The 13,028-nt window shown below is 41.8% G+C and overlaps 2 pseudogenes; both read right to left on the bottom strand.

The window, feature by feature from the left end:
- Positions 1-3,515: 3,515 nt before the first annotated feature.
- On the bottom strand, positions 3,516-6,771 carry LOC148939557 (large subunit ribosomal RNA; annotated as a pseudogene).
- A 135-nt stretch (positions 6,772-6,906) lies between these two features.
- LOC148939556 (small subunit ribosomal RNA) lies at positions 6,907-8,713 on the bottom strand (annotated as a pseudogene).
- Positions 8,714-13,028: the final 4,315 nt, after the last annotated feature.

The raw sequence follows: 13,028 nt of genomic DNA, 5'->3' as shown, positions 1-13,028 counted from the left end.
TTGAGGAGGGCACAGCCCCTTTCATATACGGAATAATTTCTGTTCGTTTTAAGGTTTAACATCGTTCCTTACCTTCAGTTAAAAAAAACTTGTTTTTTTTATTTAATTTTTGAATCTTGTTGAATTAATACAGGTTTTGATTTCGGCTCACCGCACATGAATAATTAAAAAAAATTTGAATATTCATTTTACTTTTTTTTTATTAAATTGCTTTTTAAAAACTTGTTTGATTTTATTTACGAACGTTTTGATTATTAATAAATATATTTAAATTAAGAATTAACTTAAGTAACGAACTTCTGTATTCATTGATTTTTAATACGTATATTAGGGGGTTTGCCCCCTGGTCAATACCTTGCTCTTTAAGCTAAAGTTCAAATTTTGTTCAAATTCTTTAAAAATGACTCCTTAATCTGAAAGGCCGTTAATTAGAATAAAAAGCTCTTATGAGAGTACTAAAATTCTTTGCCTTGAAGAGCGAGGTATTGACTAGGGGAAAAACTTGTTTTTTTTTAAATATAATTTCTTATCTTTTTATTTAATAATGCTTGGAAATGCGGAGCCCCCAACATACAAATTGCCCTGCCCTAATTAAAAAGTCCTGCAGGTACATATCCGCCCCGCTAACCGGCGCCGGGTCCCCCCCCGTCCCACCTACCAGAAAAAATCCCCCTGAAAACGTCTGTATACTTACCAATAACCAATACTATATGTTAACATTTGGTAAATTTCAAAACTTTCAGCCCTCTCCCCAGGGATTCCTGGGGATTAAGTCATCCTAAACGACATAGTTATCATATTTTTGACCATGCTGAACAAAATGGCTATCTCAAAATTTTGATCAGGTGACTTTGGGAAAAAATGAGCCTGGGAGGGGGCCTAGTTGCCCTCCATTTTTTTGTCACTTAAGAGGTTGCTAGAACTTTTACTTCTGTTCCAATGAGCCCTCCCATGACATTCTAGGACCAATGGGTCGATACGATTACCCCTGGGAAAAAAAATAAACACGCACCCGTGATCTTTCTTCTGGCAAAAAATGCAAAATTCCAGATTTTTGTAGATAGGTGCTTGAAACCTCTACAGTAGGGTTTCTGATACGCTGAATATGATGTTGTGATTTTTATTAAGCTTCTATAGCTTTTAGGGGTCTTTCTCCCTTTTTTCAAAAATCAGCCAAATTTTCTCAGGCGCTTAACTTTTGATGGGTAAAACTAAACTTGATGAAACTTAAATATTTGAAATCAGAATTAAAATTTGATTCTTTTGATGTATCTATTGGTACCAAAAATCCGTTTTTTAGAGTTTCAGTTATAATTGAGCCGGGTTGCTCCTTACTTACAGTTCGTTACCACGAACTGTTTGATATATTTTTTGGGTTAAGTGAATAAGATATTTGCGTCTCATATGCCATCTTCTATTCAAAGTACAAACTCTATAACTCGTAATTAGCAGACCCATATATACGATGGATATGTCTGTGTATCCTTGGCAAAAGCCAAAACAAGAGAAATTCAAGTTTTGTGATAAAAACCAGTTTTTGACATGATGCCTATACATGCCACATTTCGATAGAGTCGTGTTTGGTTTAGAATCGGCATATCATCACCTTCGTATTAGCTTAAGAAACAAAACAAGTCTTGTGACGTCAGCTCTTAAACATGCCCCTTTTCGACAAGAATTCATTTTTGTTTCTATGCGGCATGGCCGCATAAAACCTGTTTCAAACATGCCGCAAAGCGGCTGATCCTGTTTTCGACTGACCCAAATTTTTGTTTGCCAAAAGTGAAAAAAGATCTCAACGTAACTCCAGAAGAACGAGGTGAACGATATTTATCTTTTATTGGTGGGCATCTGGGCAACGCTTGCTCATCTGGTGCATCTTGTTGTTTCTGTTTTCTTCTTCTGTTGACTTCCGCTCCTTCTTTCTTCTTCTGCACTCCATCCTCTATTTCATTATCCTCTATTCCAGTTTTTGATCTTACTACTTCTGCATTCACATTATCCCTTCCAACGTTTATATTAAACTTTTGTTCGCCAAAAGTGAAAAAATATTTCAATGTAACTCCAGAAGAACGAGGCAAACGATATTTATCCTTTATTGGTGGACATCTGGGCAACGCTGGCTCATCTGGTGCTTCTTGTTGTTTCTGGCCCATCTGGTGTGGATTTTGTTGTTTCTCTTTGTTTTCAGCTTCTGGCCTTAGACCCTTTTGTCATCTTTATATTCATTTCTTTGTTTTTTGTCATGGCTGGCCAGCCTGGATCTTTTAATTGCCAAGTGTACGGCCAAAATTTAGCCGTATCTTTGATATGAAAGTTTATATTAAAATTTCATATTAAATAATAGCATACTAAAACATTTTGAATTTATAAAAGATTAAATTTGGCAAGCATGGACGTCAAAGTTAATATGAGATTGGTTTTGTTGGTCAACAAGTATTCCTCTTATTTTGGTTTAGAGGAGAACTTCATCAACAGGTTTTCGGTTTATCAATGGGTACACCTCTAAGTCTAATCCTTGCTTATTTATTTTTTGATTCTATGGAAATGTTCGCTATTCAGTGTTTTCATCTGTCTCCTTGTTTCTGGGATAGGTTAATGGACGAGTGTTATGTTTTTGGGAACATGGATTGGAGTCTTTAGATTCCAAATTCTGGTTAGTACGTCCCACATATTAGCTTCTGCAAGTACATGGGATATGAAAGACCCTACTTTGTTGCCCTAATGAAGTTAGATCCTTCCCAGAATTTAGAATACTACCCAAAGCATTATTACCCTTTAAAGCTAGCTTTAGACCATTGCTCTGTAAAATTCTTTTATTTTTTTCATTTAGCCCAGATACATATGGTAAGGCACAAAAAACATCCTTCGCCTGAGTTGTCTCTAAAACTTCCTTAGAAATCTCCAGAAGCTTTTTTCTTCTTTTTGAAAAAGTCTGGTCAATTAACCACTCTGACTACATGTTATTTATTATATTTTTCTTAGATTAATTAAAAAAAAACTTTCCGAAAAATAAGTTTTTCAAAGAAAACTAAATGCCATTTTAAACTTAAGCTCAGCAGATACAAATACCTGTTAAAATTCAAACTCAAAACGACGAGAAATTACTATTGAAGAATATATCAAGCCCAAAATGAACAGATATTAAATAAACAATCATAGCAAAAACTTACAACAAGTAATAATATAGTAATAATTTATTGAAAGTGCGGGTGCCCGAAGGGTACCCTCATAGGTCGCCAAAAAAGACCAAAATTAATGTATGTGCTTGGCAAACACATAGATAGAGAACGGAATAGGTTTTATTCCCGTTCACTGCCCGTTGAAGAGATTTCCCGAGTCGTGACACTCTCGCCGAGTTATTCTAATTTCCGCTACCCATACAATGGGTTTAGAATGACCCCCCTTCATTTTTGAGTACCTTGTACTCACCCTTTTATTCACGATACACGATTCCTTACGACCAACACTTGAAAATCATTCAAGTGAATTTGGGGGACTTGCCCGCTGGCAAGACAAATCTCCCGGTCGTAGGCTTAGTCTCTGCAGATCGCAGCGTAAATTACTGCTCTACCGTTTACAACACCCCGGCCGGTACCCAAGTCGTCTAAAAGTGATTTTGGCATTCGACCTTATGGAATATTTGATTTTTTCGACGGTGAAGCTGTCCTATCACCGTCTCATGAGGGCAAGCAACCACTAAACCTTGGCTCCGATGCACTAGCACCCATTGCTAAAAGCTAAAGGACCAGTTTACGTTTAGCCACCAGTGAGCCCGAACGCATGGTGCCGTTGTGAACTCCAGCACAGATTCTACCTTCAGAGGCTTTCAGGTATAATCACACGGACGTAGCCTCGCACTATTGGCCGTTCGACCAAGTGCAAAACCAAATGCCCGAACCTGCGGTTCCTATCGTACTTCGCAGGATTACTATAGCAACGGCTTTGAACGTCTCATGGGTAAAACTAACCTGTCTCACGACGGTCTAAACCCAGCTCACGTTCCCTGTAGGTGAGTGAACAATCCTAAACTTGGCAAATACTGCTTCGCAATGATAGGAAGAGCCGACATCGAAGGATCATAAAGCGACGTAGCTATGAACGCTTGGCCGCCTTAAGCCAGTTATCCCTGTGGTAACTTTTCTGACACCTCTTTCTTAAATTTCTTAAAGCCAAAAGGATCAATAGGCCGTGCTTTCGCAGTCCGTACTCGTACTGAAAGTCGGGATCAAGCCAGCATTTGCCCTTTTGCTCTATGGGAGGTTTCTGTCCTCCTTCAGCTGGCCTTAGGATACCTGCGTTATCATTTCACAGATGTACCGCCCCAGTCAAACTCCCCATTCGGCACTGTCCTTAGCACGGATCGAGAGCGCCACCCGCAGGTGGACTCCCTTGACATCACAAACAAGTCCCCAAAGGGCCTTGCCTCCGCTTCCCTGAGTATGTGAAGCGACCATGAAAGTAGTGGTATTTCATTGCCGATGTTACCATCTCCCACTTGTGCTACACTTCTCATGTCACTCCACAATGCCGAACTAGGGTCAAGCTCAACAGGGTCTTCTTTTACGCAGAACCGCGCTTCGTTGAATTTCTTCGCTTTGACATTCCGAGCACTGGGCAGAAATCACATTGTGTCAACACGCGATGGCGCCTTCGCAATTCTTTGTTTTAATTAGATATTCGTATTCCCCTGGATCGTGCCAGTTCTGAGTTGGTCGTTCATTGGGCGCCAAGGCTCCGCACCAAGCCGAAGCAAGGCACTAAGATCACTGCTTAGGCCGTCCACGACCAGCTTGAGAAGGGATAGAGCACCCTTGCAAGCACCCAAGCCCAACTCGGTAGCCAGTCGCATCTTGCTCCAAGCCCGACACCCTCAACCTTCAGAGCCAATCCTTATCCCGATGTTAAGGATTCAATTTGCCGATTTTCCTTACCTACATTCATCTATCACCTAGAGGCTGTTCACCTTGGGGACCTGATGTGGTTATCCGTACGGTCCCTTTCACCCTTGAGAGTCCCTTTCGCCCTTGCCACGAGCCTCACGCTTTGCGATCAACACTTCGTGTCTCTTTCGCTCAACGCTCATCTTGTGCTACCATTTCAGGTTGGGCTTAGGACTGACTGGCCCATGTCCAATCACTGTTCACATGGAACCCTTCCCCACGTCAGGCCCCAAGGATCTCTCTCGAGTATTTGCTACTACCACCAAGATCTGCGCTACTGGCCGCTACAGGCAGGCTCACGCCCAAACCCTTCAACGGAACCAATGTGACCTCCCTACCCACCGCCGCGTCAGCGACGATCACCAAGGACAGACGAGCTCTGAGACCGGCGGTCCGGTATCAGCACAATGCTAAAGCGCCTCCCATTTTAAGGGCTAGTTGCTTCGGAAGGTGAGTTGTTGCACACTCCTAAGTGGTTTCTGACCTCCATGGCCACCGTCCTGCTGACTGGAGCAACCAACTCCTTTCCGTGGGATCGGGAATATGCATTGGTTATGGCACTTTAACCGAACATTTCGTTCATCCCACAGTGCCAGTTCTGCTTACAAAAAGTGGTCCACTGGGCACTCGATTCCGAAATCCTTGCCGCCACCAACACCAAGGTCGACAAGGCATATCACCCATTGAAAGTTTGAGAATAGGTTGAGGCCATTACGGCCCAAAGGCCTCTAATCATTCGCTTTACCGGATGAGACTCCCGTCTCCTTTGCTTGAGCACAATCTATCCTGAGGGAAACTTCGGAAGGAACCAGCTACTAGATGGTTCGATTAGTCTTTCGCCCCTATACCAAGCTCCGACGATCGATTTGCACGTCAGAATCGCTTCGGTACTCCATCAGGGTTTCCCCTGACTTCGACCTGGCCAGGCATAGGTCACCATCTTTCGGGTCCCATCATGTGTGCTCTAGGTGCGTCGCATCCGCAACGGGATCACGACGCCCCTGGGATGGGCCCTCTCCAGAGGAGAGGGATCTCCCATCAGCATCGCAAGCAGTGTTTTAACTTTCATTCTGCCATCGGTCTTCTCATCGACCTACGACTCGCACATTAGACTCTCTGGTCCGTGTTTCAAGACGAGTTGGATGGAACTCGCCTACTCTCCGCTCACCCGGGAGACCCACAAAGAGGTTCCCAGCAACAGAAGCCGGGCCAAATCGTTGCCGGGAGTCCAGCGTTTTGAAGCCGAAGCAACGAAAGCACTGGGTCCTTTGACAACGTTCCAGCGGCGTGTGGATTGCGAATCCACCTGGGAATACTCTGAGAGCCCCCTACTACAGAGCCAGCTCAGGTAGTCCTCACAGTCAATGGTCTCACCATTTCTCCATTAGTAGTGAACCAAATTTTGAGACAATCATCCCCACAATAACTGCCTCAAAACCCCCATTCCTCAAGACTCCGTTGAGCACTCCTTTGTTCAACGAATGGCCCCCATGAATGATGCTGCACGAGGGTACTCCTCACACGCGGAAACCCTACTTGTGCACCTCAAACACCAAACACGGGAACGTGTATCAATAACAACTGTACCGTAAGTAATATGTGATATATTTAAAATATGAAAAATAAAATTGTTTCCCTCTAAAAATACTTCACAGTCAATGGTCCTCACTTCATAGTCCTCACAGTCAATGATCTCACCATTTCGCCATTAGTAGTGAACCAAACTTTGAGGCAATCATCCCCACAATAACTGTCTCAAAGCCCCCATTCCTTAAGACTCCGTTCAGCACTCCTTTGTTCAACGAATGGCCTTCATGAATGATGCTGCACAAGGGTACTCCTCATACGCGGATAACCTACTTGTGCATCTCAAACACCAAACACGGGAACATGTATCAATAACAACGATTAGACAAACTACTGACCACAGGGACCAAGAGTCTCCTTTTCGCTTATCAAACGCTAATGATCCTTCCGTAGGTTCACCTACGGAAACCTTGTTACGACTTTTACTTTCTCTATAGGATCAAGTTTGAACAACTTTCAACGACACCACGAGCGGCCCGGAGTCTGCCCTGGCGAGTCGTCCGAAGTTCTCACTAAATCATTCAATCGGTAGTAGCGACGGGTGGTGTGTACAAAGGGCAAGGACGTAATCGACGCAAGCTAATGACTTGCGCCTACTAGGGATTCCTGGTTCATGGGGATCCTTGCAGCTCCCAATCCCAACCACGGAAGAGGTTCAGCGGTTACCCGGTCCTCTCGGACAGGGAGAACGCGCTGATTCTTCCAGTTTAGCGTGCGTTCGGCCCAGAACATCTAAGGTCATCACAGACCTGTTATTGCTCACTCTCATATGGCTAGACACCCCTTGCCCCTCTAAGAAGAGCGATCCACCACTAGGATCCATCGTCTATTTAGCAGGCTAGAGTCTCGTTCCTTATCGGAATCAACCAGACAAATTGCTCCACCAACTATGAACGGCCATGCTCCACCACCCACTGAATCAAGAAAGAGCTCTCAATCTGTCAATCCTTCCAGTGTCTGGGCCTGGTGAGGTTTCCTGTGTTGAGTCAAATTAAGCCACAGGTGCTACTCCTGGTGGTGCCCTTGCGTCGATTCCTTTAAGTTTCAGCTTTGCAACCATACTTCCCCCGGAACCCAAACACTTTTGTTTCCTGGAAGCGGCCCGCGGAGTCATTCCAGTAACGTCTGCGGATCGCTGGTTGGCATCGTTTATGGTTAGAACTAGGGTGGTATCTGATCACCTTCGAACCTCTATCTTTAGTTCTTGATTAATGAAAACATTCTTGGCAAATGCTTTCGCAGTTGTTCGTCTTGCGACGGTCCAAGAATTTCACCTCTAACGTCGCAGTAAGAATGCCCCAGTCTGTCTCTGGTAACCATAACATCAAGTCCAGAAAAAAAAAATAATAAGACCTAGGTCCTATTCCATCATTCCATGCTGTGATATTTAGGCGCGGTGCATCTGCTTTAAGCACTCTAATTTGTTCAAAGTAAACGTATCGGCCACCCAGGACACTCGGTTAAGAGCACCCCGAACGATCCAATGAATTGTCCGATTGAGGCAGTGACCACCATGAGGTTGCCCCACCGAACAAGACCCATATCCAACTATGAGCTTCTTAACCGCAGCAACCTTAATATACGCTATTGGAGCTGGAGTTACCGCGGCTGTGGCACCAGACTTGCCCTCCAACGGATCCTCGTTAAAGGATTTAAAGTGTACTCATTCTAATCACAGGGCCCCGGATGAGTCCTGCATCGTTATTTTTCGTCCCTTAGTCCCCGTGCTTGGAGTGGGTAATTTGCACGCCTGCTGCCTTCCTTGGATATGGTAGCCGTTTCTCAGGCTCCCTCTCCAGAATCGAACCCCGATTCCCCGTTTCCCGTTGCAACCATGGTAGGCGCTTAGCCTACAATCGAAAGTTGATAAGGCAGACATTTGAAAGACACGTCGCCGGTTAGAGACCGTGCGATCGGCTATAGTTATTCAGAGTCACCAAGAGACGAACCGAAGCCCAATTGGTCTTGATCTAATAAAAGTACCCCTTCCGTGAAGTTGGGGCTATTGTGCATGTATCAGCTCTAGAATTACCACAGTTTTCCAAGTAGGATATAGTACGATCTAAGGAACCATAACTGATTTATTGAACCATTCGCGGTTTTGCCCACTGGGGGCTTGTACTTAGACATGCATGGATTAATCTTTTAGACAAGCATATGCTACTAGCAGGATCAACCAGGTAACACATTCACGTTACCATCAGGCACATTAGAAACACAGTGAACCATTGAGATTTCTATTCTAGGAGTACAGCCACCTTGCCATTGTCCTTTCAAGACATTTTAATCCCATAGTCAAAGGCTCTTATGGTACCAAAATCATTACCGAATCAAGGATTCCACAATATCCAAGATTCATCTAGCTCAACAGATGCTTGGATCATAGTGATTCCCTGTAGCTCTAAACCAAATCACTCTGAACCACCTTCAGTTTATAGTGTTTTTCAAATGCTAACCCTTTGGAAAGCAGTCCTAGTGTAATCCTAGTGCAATCGAAACCACTATGCTTGCACTAACAATCGCTAAAAGACCTCCCGCTGGTAGCAGTTGGATGGTCCAACTAACATTTTTCAATTTCAAACAAACTCCTCCTTTACACACTTCCACAAGAGAGTTTTCCTTTATTGGGTGTGTGATTCAACTCACCTTTTGGTGCAACTGATAAAGCCTTGCCGTGACAACAATTGAGCTAGGTATACCATACAAGCCCTAAAGGGAATGAAGGGCACAGTGGCTCTCTTTCCTTGGGTTCTCTCCTGGCATACTAGCACAGTACACATTCCTCGTTATTTCAATTCATTTGCCATCAACTAGGTACATCTACACAGGTGCACGGATGCTTATGGCCGTGAATGGTAAGACCGTTGCTCAAGCGAAGCTACCATGTGCTACACCAATACCAACAATAGATTCATTTTGACATGGATATCGCCTAGCCCATGTCCATCGCTTCCATCAATCACGCTCAATTTAACTTTTCTATAATGACCCCCTCATATAAGGTCTGTGGATTATCGGCAAGGGTTCAGAATGCAAATTTTTAATTAATTATTAAACAAAATTTGGACATTTTCAGAATTGGGATCTCAGTCAAGCAGCCTGCATGGTTGAAACCAACAAGCCATCTCATCTTCATGTGAATTTGAGGCCAATTTAAGACATATATGGGAGTCAAACTTTCACTTTACTTCTAAATAAAATATAGAAGCGACATATTTGATCTGTCGAAGTCTTACTGACCAATTGGTGAAACTAATGCGACCCTTGCAATAACAACAAACAGACCAAAACATACCCTACAAGCCCTAGTGGAAATCAAAGGCACATGGGCTTTCTCTCCTTGGGTCTTCACTGGCATGCTAGTCCACTTCCCTTTTTAGATGTTTCAAATTCCACACGCATCAACTGCGTACAGATACACAGGTGCACGGATGCTTATGGCCGTGAATGGTAAAACCGTTTCTCAAGCGATGCCACCATGTGCTACACCAATACCTCCAATAGATTCATTTTGACATGGATCTCGCCTAGCCCATGTCCACCACTTCCATCAATCACGCTTAATTTTTCTTTTCTATAGTGACCCCCTCATATAAGGTCTGTGGATTATAGGCAGGGGTTCAAAATGCAAATTTTTAATTAATTATTAAAAAAAATTTGGACATTTTCAGAGTTGGGGTCTCATTCAAGCAGCCCTTTTTAGATTCCACACACCTCAACTGGGTAGAGCTATCACAGGTGGACGGTTGCTTAAGGCCGTGAATGGTAAGACCGTTGCTCAAGTGCGATGCTACCATGTGCTACACTAATACCAACAATAGATTCATTTTGACATGGATATTGCCTAGCTCATGTCCACCGCTTCCATCAATCATGCTCAATTTTTCTTTTCTGTAGTGACCCCCTCATAAAAGCTCTGTGGATTATCGGCAGGGGTTCAGGATGCAAATTTTTAATTGATTATTAAACAAAATCTGGAAATTTTCAGAATGTTAGTTTCAAGCCCACAAGCCTGAAGGGTTGAACTCTCCTTGCCATTTCCTCTCTTACCATACAGTCAGTGGCGGATATTCCACGCACACGCACACACCACACAGTCACACAGTGAATGGTTAAACTGTTGCTCAAGCACTAACCATGCTCTACATACATACCAACACTATTTTCTGTCATTGTCACATGGGATCCTAATTTAGTCCTTGTCCACTGCTTAAACCTGTGAATGGTTAGACCGTTGCTCATGCGATAACCATAAGCTACACACATATCAACAATATTTTTTTTTTCATTTTCACATGGCATCATAATCTAGATCTTGTCAGTCGTGAATGGCTAGGCCAATGCTCAGGCGGTAACCATGTGTTATACGACGTAGATAATTTCGGAGACCACACTGCCTTTCCATGACGATAAATAAAAGTTCAAATAGGGATAAAATCCTTTTAATAGACAGTGATGATAGACATTCACAAAAATACCAGATATTTCGGTCAAATATACAGTGACCGTCATCAGTAGTAAAACTCACAGTTTTACTACTGATGACGGTCACTGTATATTTGACCGAAATATCTGGTATTTTTGTGAATGTCTATCATCACTGTCTATTAAAAGGATTTTATCCCTATTTGAACTTTTATTTATGTGTTATACACATATCAACAATTTTTTTTATTTTCACATGGGGTCCCAATCTAGCCCAGGATCGCCGCTTCCATCACACAAGCCCATTTTTTGGGGGGTTCTATAATTGTACCCTTATACTATGCTTCTTTCCACCTAGTCTCTCTCCAATCATCTTCCAAATAGTACCTATGTATCGCCTAAGCTCGGCCCCGCAATCAGAGCAAATTTCAAATTTTCACAAATTTTTCAAGTTTTGGGTCACTTTCCCAAGACTCTGGGCAGGTAGGCGCCGCAAAAAATTGTCCCAAATTCTTCTCTCACCTTAGGAGTGGTTAAAGGAAGCTTTAGGCAGTGAATGATTAGACCGTTGCTCAAGCGCTAACCATCCGCAACACACATAGCATGCATATGCATTACTCCTGCCATTTACCCGTACCCCAGCCATTTAAACATTTGCCACTCAATTACTTGGACTATCTGTATTGGCTTTTCTCTGTCTACAATTAGCCATGTCTTGATGCAATGCAACCTATGCTACAACCTACTGTAAAATACTTGATAACTTCAATTCAAAATTAACGGACAATTCAAAATACTCATTTGTCCTAGGTGATTGGATGGATGAGTAAGGTCTAGACCTTGTTCAAGTTCCTATTTATCTCAGTTACTAAATTAGGAAGACATTTTTTTTTTTTTTAGTTTTTCTTACCAAGTAATTACCTGTAATACATTAAATGAATAAATAGATCTTAAAGCGAGTAATGGTTAGATTGAATATGAATATCATGCTTAAAACGAAAACAAATATTTTCCTGTTTAAGTATAAATGAAACTTAAAACGAACAGAAATTAAATAAACAATCAATGCAAACAAAAATACAGTAGATTTTAATGTAAATTAATAAGTAACTTTTAAAACGAGTGAAACTTAAATTGAATATACAAATCAAGCTTGAAACGAACAAAAATCACCACAAACAAGAGTTTGGGTATGACCTCCTTCTCTTACTGTAAAAGTCTAAAACCTACTGCGTATGATACCGGGTACAGTCTATAGCAAGAATTAACTTGCTATAACTGAATTAGATGTCAACATATTTAATACACATCAATTTATAAGCCAAAATTACCCCCCCCCCAAAAAAAAAACCCAACGGACCCAATATCCACCCCCCCCCCAATCCCTACACCTTTTCCCGAGAAATTAAAGAAAAATTAAATAAACAATCAATGCAAACAAACATACAATAGATATTAATGTTAATTAATAAGTAAATCTTAAAACTAGTGAAACTTAAATTGAATATGCAAATTAAGCTTGAAACAAACAAAAATCACCACAAACAAGAGTTAGGATATGACCTCCTTCTCTTACTGTAAAAGTCTAAAACCTACTGCGGATGAGACTGCGTAAAGTCTATAGCAAGAATTAACTTGCTATAATTGAATTATATTTCAACATATTTAATACACATAAATTTATAAGCCAAAATTACCCCCCCTCCAAAAAAAAACAACGGACCCAATATTACTTTCCCCCCCCCTCCCCAAAAGAACGTTTCAATTTAGTTTGAGATATTAGTTATCATGAGGATTTGTTTTTCAATAATCTTCTGTTGGAACTTTTTCTGAAAATTAAGGACATGACTATCATGACATTTAATCATGATTTTCACCTTTCAAAGGTTCGTTTGGCTGGTAAATTAAATCGGTAAATTTTGTAAATTTGGCCGGTAAAATCACCACAAAAAAGTTTTTGAGTATGACCTTTTTCTCTCACTGTAAAAGTCTAATACCTACTGCGTATAAGAAGTCTATAGCAAGACTTAACTTGCTATAAATGAATTAGGTTTCAACATATTTAATACACAT

Source organism: Artemia sp. Qi Xiang Cuo, chromosome 21, assembly GCF_049724085.1.
Source record: "Artemia sp. Qi Xiang Cuo chromosome 21, ASM4972408v1, whole genome shotgun sequence".
Taxonomy (NCBI): Eukaryota; Metazoa; Arthropoda; class Branchiopoda; order Anostraca; family Artemiidae; genus Artemia; species Artemia sp. Qi Xiang Cuo.
This window is presented reverse-complemented; position numbering and strand designations above follow the sequence as displayed.